This window comes from Orycteropus afer, unplaced genomic scaffold (genome assembly GCF_000298275.1).
Source record: "Orycteropus afer afer isolate SDZICR_OR568_19922 unplaced genomic scaffold, OryAfe1.0 scaffold00876, whole genome shotgun sequence".
Taxonomy (NCBI): Eukaryota; Metazoa; Chordata; class Mammalia; order Tubulidentata; family Orycteropodidae; genus Orycteropus; species Orycteropus afer.
Genome location: NW_006922463.1, coordinates 373,893 through 383,907, shown reverse-complemented (window position 1 = coordinate 383,907; position 10,015 = coordinate 373,893).

The window sequence follows — 10,015 nt, the reverse complement described above, 5'->3', positions numbered from 1 at the left end:
TTCTGGTTAGCAGTCAAGTGCTTTAGCCACTATGCTACCAGAGCTCCTACCATTTACAATAGTTACCAAAAAAAAAATAAATAATAATAATAATACTTTTTAAAATGCATTTTATTAAAATATAATCTATGTGCAGTGAAATACACAAAACTAAAGTGACATGGGTCAATGCTTTTTTTTTTTTTCAGTGTTTCCTCCCCTCTCCTCCTACCCCAGACAACCAACAAAGAAGTTTCCCTCCACATATAAACCTTTCCACAGCAATTAACTAATACTATATTTGTCCTTCTGTGATTGATTTATTTCACTCAGCATAATGTCCTCCAAGTTCATCAATATTATGCAGGGTTTTGCAGACTCTACATTATTCTTCAGTGCTGCATAGCATTCCATTATGTGTATGTACCATAGTTGGTCATCCACTCTTCTGCTGACGGGCACGTAGGTTGTTTCCATCATTTTGTTATTGTAAGTAATGCTGTGATGAACATGAGTGTGAATATATCTGTTCCTATCTTGGCTTTCACCTCCCTAGGATACATACCTAGTAATGGGATTGCTGGGTCAAATGGTATCTCCAATTCCAGCTTTCTAAGGAATCGCCATACTGCTTTCCACAGTAGTTGTATCACTTCACAGTCCCACTAGCAGTGTATTAGAGTCCCAATCTCTCCATATCTCCACCAGCACTTGTTATTTTCTGTCTCCTTGAAACTTGCCATCAGATTTGGCATGAGACAGTATCTCATTGTTTTGATTTGTATCTCTCTGATGGCCAATGATCATGAGCATCTCTTCATGTATTAGCTGGAGTATTAATATACTCCTTGGTGAAGTGTCTATTCATGTCTTCTGCCCATTTTTTCAGTTAGATTGTTAATTCCTTTGCTGTTGAGGCATTGGAGTTTTCTATAAATCTTACAGATAAGTCCCTTGCCAGATATGTAATTACTGGCAAATACAAATTCGTTGCTGTCATTTTTGTTATGTGCTTTCTCATGGTGTCGATTTCTTTGTTCCATATAATTTTCCATACTGAGCTCGTTTTGTTTATGAATTGTGTTATCACTTCCTTCATTGCTATTGTTTTAGTATTTGCTAAATATTTGTTCTAGTCCTCTTTTTTATTTTGATTGAAGGTTTATAATTTTTCTTTGAGATTACCCTGTGATTTAGTTTTCTTCCCAAGTTTAGAGCAGTCCATTCTATCTTGTAGTTGTCTTGACTTCCCTGCCATCTAGAAGTTCTGTAATGACACAGTTTTTCCCCTCTTTTTGGTTTGTAGTTTTCCTCATTTTTCCATTGTGCTTCTGGTTCCCTGTTTACAATCTTGTAGGCTTATTTACTTTGTATACTTCCATAGCTGGGTTGGTTTCTGGGTTATATCATCATGTGTGTTAATGGTCAGTTGTTGTTTGCTGTTGTTGCTTCTCTGTCCAAAGGCCTCCCTTTGAATCTCTTGTAAGGTTGGTCTCGTTTTAACAAATTCTCTTAATTTCTGCTTATCTAAAAATGTCCTAATTTCACCATCATATTTGAAGGACAGTTTTGCTGGGTACATAATTCTTTGTTGGAAATTTTTCTCTTTCAGGGTTTTATATATACCATCACATTGTCTTCTTGCCTGCATGGTTTCTATCGAGAAATCTCAGCTGTTTTATTTGTTGCCCCTTGTAGGTACCTTTTCATTTTTCCCGTGCTGCTCTCATGATTCTTTGTCTTTGGTTTTGGTTAGTTTGATGATGATATGTCTTGGTGATTTTCTTTTGGGGTCTATCCTGTTTGGGGTTAGTTGGACTTCCTGAATGGATATATTCTCATCTTTCATCATACCAGGAAAATTCTCTTCCAACAAATCTTCCTCAATTTTGTCTGTGGTTTTATTTGTATCTTCCTGTTCTGGAATTCCAGTTACATGTAGGTTATTCCTTTTGATGGTATTCAATATGATACTTATGTTTTCTTCATTTTGTTTTGATCTTTTTTTTCTGATTTATACCTTTCCAAAGAAGTATTGAAGTATTTGCCTTCAATATCACTAATTCTGTCTTCCATTGATTCAGTTCTACTCCCTTGCCCATTCAATGTCTTATCTATTTCTGAAAATTTAGTATTAATCTTCTGGATTTCTGTGTGTAGATTTTGTATCATTTCCAATTCTTCATTAATTTTATCATTTTGTTCTTGTATTGTCTTTTGAAATTGTTCTAGGGTTTTCTCTGTGTTTTCCTCAATTTTGTCAGTGTTTTCCTTGATCTGCCTCTCAATTCATTGAAGATACCTAAATATAATTCTTTTTAATTCCATAGCAGGGAGTTCCAATACTGCATCTTCCTCAGGGATGTGTTTTGGGTCTGTATCCTGGTCCCTTCTTTCTCCTGCTTTATCTTGCTTCTTTGAGTGGATTGTGATGCTCTTTTGTCTCTGAGGCATTGTGACATCTTTGTGTTTATATTTATTTGTTGATTGTATGTTGGAGTGACTTGCCCATGATTTTCATTTTCTTGTTTTCTTTGTATGTTATCTCCATAAGCAGGGTAATATGCTCCTCTATTCACTAGTTAACAGCACTTGTACACTCACCACCTGTCTCCTTCCTGTTGTCAGCCTCTTGTATGTCCATATTGACTTTGGCAAACAGAGCCTATTCGTAGGTCCCTGGAATCCAAATGAGAATGCTATCACTTCAAAATACAAAATGGCTGCCACTTGTAAATATTCAAACTGGCTTCACCCTCTGTCACTTTAAATATCCAAAATGGCCACCACTTGTGAACATTCAAAATGGCTGTGCCCTCAGTCACTTTAAATATTCATAATGGCTGCTGCTTATAAACATTCAAAATGGCTGCACCCTTGGTCAATTTAAATATCTAAAATGGCTGCTGTGTGTAAACAATCAAAATGCCTGTGCCCTCTGGACAGTGGAAATCCACAGCTTAGGTTGTCTCCCTCCTTGCTGTTTCCCTTCTTAATCATAGGCCACAAGCGCAGTCATCCCTGCAGTCCTTGGTGACCAGGGCTGATCTTTAGGAAAATTCTCAGGACCCAACACCACTTGGAAATATTCAGACTATTGATCCCATCAGAGTAGCTGACAGTCCGCAGCTCTGACCATCTCTGTACTCACTGTTTTCATTCAGGTTTTTCCACTAGTTGGTGCCTAATCCACTTCTGTATAGTTCCTTTCAAAGCTCAGGGCTCCAGGATTATTGTCTGTATCTCTGTCAATTGGTTTCTCTTTTCTCTGTTCAAGAGGGTCTCTGTCACTTGTCTGCCTAGTCCTCCATGTTACTGGAAGTAAAAATGAAATACTTGAGAATAAATCCTACCAGGGACAAAAAAGACCTGTACAAAGAAAACTATAAAAGACTACTTCAAGAAACCATAAAAGATCTACATAAATGGAACAACCTACCATGCTCGTGGGTAGGAAGATTGAACAGTGTGACAATGTCAATTCTACCCAAAGAAATCTATACATTCCATGCAATCCCTATCCAGATGCCACCAACATGCTTGAAGGATATGGAAAAAACAATCATTAATTTATATGATAAGAAAGAGACCTTGGATAAGCAAAGCACTTTGAAGAAGAACAACAAAATAGGAGGTCTTACACTGCCATATCTTAAAACCTACTGTACAGCCACAGTAGTCAAACTTGCCTGGTATCGGCACAAAGACAGACACATAGACCAGTGAAATAGAATTGAGAACCCAGAAATAGATCTATTGACCTATGGTCAGCTGATCTTTGACAAAGGGCCAAAATCTGTGAAATGGGGGAAGAGATTGTCTGTTTAACAAATGATGATGGCAAAACTGGATATCCATTTGCAGAAAAATGAAACAAGATCTATACCTTACACCATAAACAAAAACTAACTCCAGATGGATCAAAGACTTAAATGTGAAACCTAAAACTATAAAGTTCCTCAAGGAAAAACTAGGGTTGAATCTACTTCTGTAATGATACCACCTCAGAAACCCAAGGAGGGGTCATTATAAGTCAGGACTGACTCAATGGCAGTGGGTAGTATATAGCATAAATAGACTATCAAGCATAACCTAAAATGCACAAACAGCAGAAGATAAACTCGATGAATGAAACCTTCTAAAAATTAATTTTTTTTGTGCTTCCAAAGACTTCTCCAAAGGAGTCAAAACATAACCCACAGACTGGGAAAAAATACTCAGCAATGACATATCTGACAAGGGACTTATCTCTAGAATTTATTGAAAACTCCAACACCACTACAACAAAAAGACAAATAATCCAATTAAAAATGGGCAGAAGACATGAATAGACACTTCACCATAGAGGATATTCAGGCAGCCAGCAAACATATGAAGACATGCTCATGATCATTAGCTACTTGTTGTTGTTGTTGTTTGCCGTCGAGTCAGCCCCGACTCATAGTGACCCCTTCTTGGGTTTCCGAGGCAGTATCACTAAGGAAGTAGGAATGCCCAACCTTCCTTCCAAGGAGTGGCTATTAGAGAAATGCAAATCAAAACAACAATGAGATACCATCTTGCCCCAGCACTAGTAGCAAAGTTCAACTAGACAGATAATAACAAAATAATAATAACAAATGCTGGGGAGGATGTGGAGAGATTGGGACTCTCATACATTGCTGGTGGGACTGTAAAATGATACAACCACTGTGGCAAGTAGTATGGCAATTCCTTAAAAAGTTAGAATTTTGACCCAAAAATTCCATTATTAGGTATATATCCTAAGCTCTGGTAGCATAGTGCCTAAGGCATTTGACTGCTAACCAGAAGGCTGGCATTCAAACCCACCAACCACTCCTTGGAAGGAAGATGGGGCAATCTACTTCCGTAGCGATACTTCCTCAGAAACCTAAGGAGGAGTCGCTATGAGTCGGGCCCGACTCAATGGTGCATAACAACAACAACAACATCCTAAAGAAGTGAAAGACAGGACAAGAACAGATATATGCACATCCATGTTCATCACAGCACTATTTACAATGGCCAAAAGATGGAAACAGCCTAGGTGCCCAACAACAAAAGACTGGATAACCAAACTATGGTACATACGCACAACGGAATACTATGCAACCCTAAAGAATAATGTAGAATTGGCAAAATGTAGAATTCACATAATGTGGATGAACTTGGAGGACATTATGCTGAATGAAATAAGTTAATCACAGAATGGCAAATATTATATTAGTCCAATTTTGTAAAAAGTCAAGGAAAGATTTATATATGGAAGGAAATTTTCTTTGTTTGTTACCAGGGGTAACTGTCGTGGAGTCAGATACAACTCATTGTAACCGACACAGGGAAGGGAGGGAACACTATAGGCAGAGTCAAGTATTGATTTAGGTGAGAAGAAGGGCTATGTACCAAATGTGAGTGATCAACTTGGTGGCATTGAGAAAGAGGAAAACATAGAGAGGTGCATGGGAGGTATAGAAACAAAGATGAACCCTTTTGCACATACAGTAGTACTGCGTTGTCAGTGAAGGCAAGCATTGACATACAGGTGGATAGATGGGTAGATAGGCTGAACGATTAGGTATGTCTATGCAGGGGGGGAGTGTGCCCAAGACTATGTGTAGGGTTGGCAGACAATGTTTTTACAAGTGTATTTCTATGTTGTGTAAGAATTCCCAGGTATATAGTAGAGCTGACAAAGAGCAAGATTGTAGTCACTTCTTGGCCATAGACAACTACCCAGAGGAAGTGAGTATTTGAGATGTGGGCTTGAGACTATAGTGTCAGGGGACATCAAGCTCAATTGGCATAACATACTACACAAAAGCATTGTTCCACATCCTACCTTGGTGAATAGTGACTGGGATCTTAAAAGCTTGCAAGCGGCCATCTAGATGCAAAGATGGATCTCTCCTTATCCAAAGCAAAGAAGAATGAAGAAAACCAAAGATGCATGGAAACAATTAGTCCCAGTGACTGGTACACCATGTGATCCTCAGCCTATATGACTATGAGACTAGAGAAATTAGATGGTGCCCAGCTACCACTGCCAAGCACTAGGACAGGGATCTATGTAGATCCCTAGATAAGTGGGATCAATATCATTAAAAAAAAAAAAAAAAAAAAAAAGAGACCAAGTTTGCTGGTCTGATGGAGCATAATAGAACCACTAACACTATGACCCCTAGTTGCCCTTCAGGTCTGGAATTGAACTCACTCCTGTGTATTCCAGCTGAACAACAGACAGGCATATGAGCTGAACATTTACATTAGGTAGATACACTTGGACAGATCAATTATGGGAGAATAGAAGAGCTGTGTATGTAAAAGGAGACAGCTTGGGGACAGGACTGCCTGGGAGGGAAGGACACAGGGAAGAGGTAACCATGGGGAGGAAGTAGGAAGGGAGTTGTCGCATTGTGGAAAATTGTAGTCAATGTCATGAGACAAAGTGTATGTGAGCTGCTGTGTGGAAAATGAATTTGCTCAGTAAACTTTCACCCAAATCACAATAAAACGTTAAAAAAAATAAAAAAGAATGTATGAAAGTGTAAGCTCCAAGGCACTTAGTGTTCATAAATAGAGCGGTCTGAAAGTGGAGTCTTAGCTCCATTTAAGGTCTTGATGAGTCTAATACCTATGTATTGAACAATCTATTTCCATAGTGATGTTGTTGTTGTGTGCCGCCGAGTCAAACATAACTCATAGCAACCCCTCCTTTGGTTTCCCAGGCAGTATCACTATGGAAGTAGATTGCCCCATCTTCCTTCCGAGGAGTGACTGGGGGGTTTGAACTGCCAGCCTCTGGTTAGCAGTCAAGTGCCTTAGCCACTATGCTACTAGAGCTCCCTTTCATAGTGATACCGCATCAGAAACCCAAGGAGGGGTCTGAAACCCAAGGAGGGGTCACAATGAGTTGTATCTGACTCCACGGCAGTGAACTTGGTTTCTAATAGCAGTTCCTTTAACCTTGATGCTGCCCTAACCTTGATGCTGACCATATTCTTTTTCTCTGAGGTCTTGCAGGTGCAGCATATCACAGTCTATTCTCAGAGGGCTTTTCCACCATAGTCAAACAGATGCAAGATGTGATAGCTTATTCTTGAAGGGTCTTGACACATAGCATTATTGTTACTGGAGTCTCTGGGACTCTGAGCAGGGGTCTTTGCCTTCTACTGACAAAGAATTGAACAGGAGAGGCAAAATGTCCACACAAACCAAAGTTTATTAAACAGAAAGGAGAGGGTAGGGGCTTGAGGAGGAGGTGTGGAGAGGGGCTTTTGCCTGTGCTAGCCACTAATCTCTCACTGAAAAAAGAATTTCCTAGGGCTTATAAGGGGTTTTAGGTAGGAAAAAGGCATCATCTTTATTCATAAAATGGGAGGGGATTTCTGAATAAAAGATGGGGTTATGAAAATCAGGTGAACACGCAGGAAGCAGGAAAGAGGGATCCCATTGCAAAGGCTTTAAGAACCAAGGTGGAGCCCATCACAAATACTGTAGGGATGTTGCCATGGCTTATTCTGGAATATTGTACATGTGTGATATCTCTGAACCCTGGTTCAAGTCTTGGCAAGGTACTCCTGTTCTTCACTGCTTCTGGTGGAAGGTCACTGTATTAGAGATTAAATTCTAAAGCAGTTGGTTTGTGAAAAGCTGTGGTCTGCAGTGGGAGCCCTAACTCCATTTTTAATCTTGACACAAGTTCAGATGCCATTTGTGTTTTTTTCTGATTATTAAACTGGGAACATAGCTATGCACAAGTCTAGGACCCACCCCGGGAGAGGCATTTTACCTTCAGGAAAGTTGTGTTGTTAGGTGCCATCGAGTCATGTCCGATTCACAGTGACCCTATGCACAGCAGAATGAAACACAGCCTGGTCCCATGACAGCTCCATGATCCTTGTTATATTTGAGCTCATCATTGAAGCCTCTGTGTCAATCCATCTTGTTGAGGGCCTTCCCTTCTTTCGTTGACACCTTACCAAGCATGACATCCTTCTCCAGGGAATGGTCCCTTCTGACAACATGACCAAAGCAGGTGACACGAAGTCTGGCCATTCTCACTTCCAAGGAGCATTCCAGCTGTAGTTCCTCCAGGATGGACCTGTTCTTTTAGCAGTCCATGGTACTTTCAGCATTCTTCGCCAGCACCACAACTCAAAAGCATCAATTCTTCTTCAGTGTTCCTTATTCATTGTCTAGCTCTCACATGCATAGAAGGCAATTAAAAATATTATGGCTTGTGTCAGGCACACCTTAGTCCTCAAGGAGACATCCTTGCCCCTCAGCATTTGAAAGAGGTCCCTTGCAGCCAACTTGCCCAGTGCTATACGTTGTTTAATGTCCTGACTGCTGCCTCCATTGGCATCGATTGTAGAACTAAGCAATGTGAAGTCTTTGCCAACTTCAATCTTTTCTCCATTTATTGTGATGCTGCTTATAGGTGCAGTTATGAGGATTTTTGTTTTCTTTATGTTGAGATGTAATCCATACTGCAGACTGTATTCTTCAATCTTCATCAGGAAGAAGAAGCCTTCAGGAAGTGTATGGTTGAAAGTTGCCCAAGGGGCAGGGAGGCTGCATCTTCGAACCTCCTCTAACCCAAGAGGGAGACAGAATCACCATCAGTAGCCCAAGGCCTATTCCTGTGAGGCCAGATATGCTGCCTTCCTCCAGCCCTTTCACCAACCCTGACACCAACCACTCCTCCCGCAGTACCCACTACTTTGCTGCTGGGTTCAATAATTCACTGCAGTGGCCATGCAGAACTCACAGATTATCGGGTTTATTAGGGAAGTAACAGGCTATAATTCAAGTTTAGGAACACGATCAGTTTCTCTCAGCCCGCCATCTCTCAGCCAACATTCTCTCTCCCAGCAGTGCATGTCTCTCCGTGTCTCTCTCTCCCAGCAGTGTGTATCTCTTGCATCTCTCTCTCAGCAGTGCATATCTCTCACATCTCTCTCAGCAATGTGTGTCTCCCACATCTCCCAGCCAGCAGTGAGAGATTCCTGCTGCCTCTAGGAGGGCTCCTTTTGAGCCTGCAGAGTGGCCAAACTAACCAATCCCAACATCAGAATTCTATACACCTGAGAGAGGGAGTGAATTTCCCAGAAAATTATTTTGTGTTGCTCCCAGCAGAAATACCCCAAGTGGATAACTTTAACAATCAGGAGCTACTCAGTTGCTCACAGCAAATTCCACCAGGGAGTTTACAAAGACTTATGGCTAGAGAAGCCATAATATGGAATTTACTACACCTGTAAAAGTAGATTGTGCTCTCACAAAGAACTAGGGAACTTGCCTGAGTGTCCTTTCCTAATTTAAATTAAGGCTGGGGTCTTGGTATTTTTTGGTTACCACCTTGTGGCTAAGACTCAGGCTGCATGGTCATGAGTCACACAGCCTATCTGGACCACTTAGCCAGGTAGTCAAGACCCAGAACCAATCCTAAACCCTTTTCTATCTCAATTATGTATGTATCTCAATCATAATCTTCTCCCTGCTTTTGCAGTCCTGCCTGCAACAGTGACAAATCTATCACCAATCATGATTATGTGACGTTTCCCTTATTTTCGTATATAAATATCCACATGGCCATGACTCAGGGGACTCCAGCTTTCTCATGCTAATTGTTTCCCTCATCCAGGATGATTGTCTTTGTTTTGTCTCTGTCCCGTCCAAGACTTAATAAAAGTGTCTCTATTGAACCTGTTTGAATCTGGGGTATCTTTTCCCCTAATACATCACTTTGTGGGTCAAGTTGAATTTTATTGCACACACTCTGCACCTAGTGAGGTACTTAAAGGACAACTCAGGAGGTCTATCAGGATTTTACAGTTCTCAAGCTCATAGTCTTTTGAAATGTAACTTTATCTTGCCTGAAGGCCTGGTTTGTTAATCACAAGCAATTCTCTGTCACCAGCAGCAAAAATACTGAGTCAGAGGCTGCTTGATTCAGTCAGCCCTATACAGCTCATTGGGAGCTCTGATAGCTTAGTGCCTAAGGCACTTGACTGCTAACCAGAAGGCTGGAGGT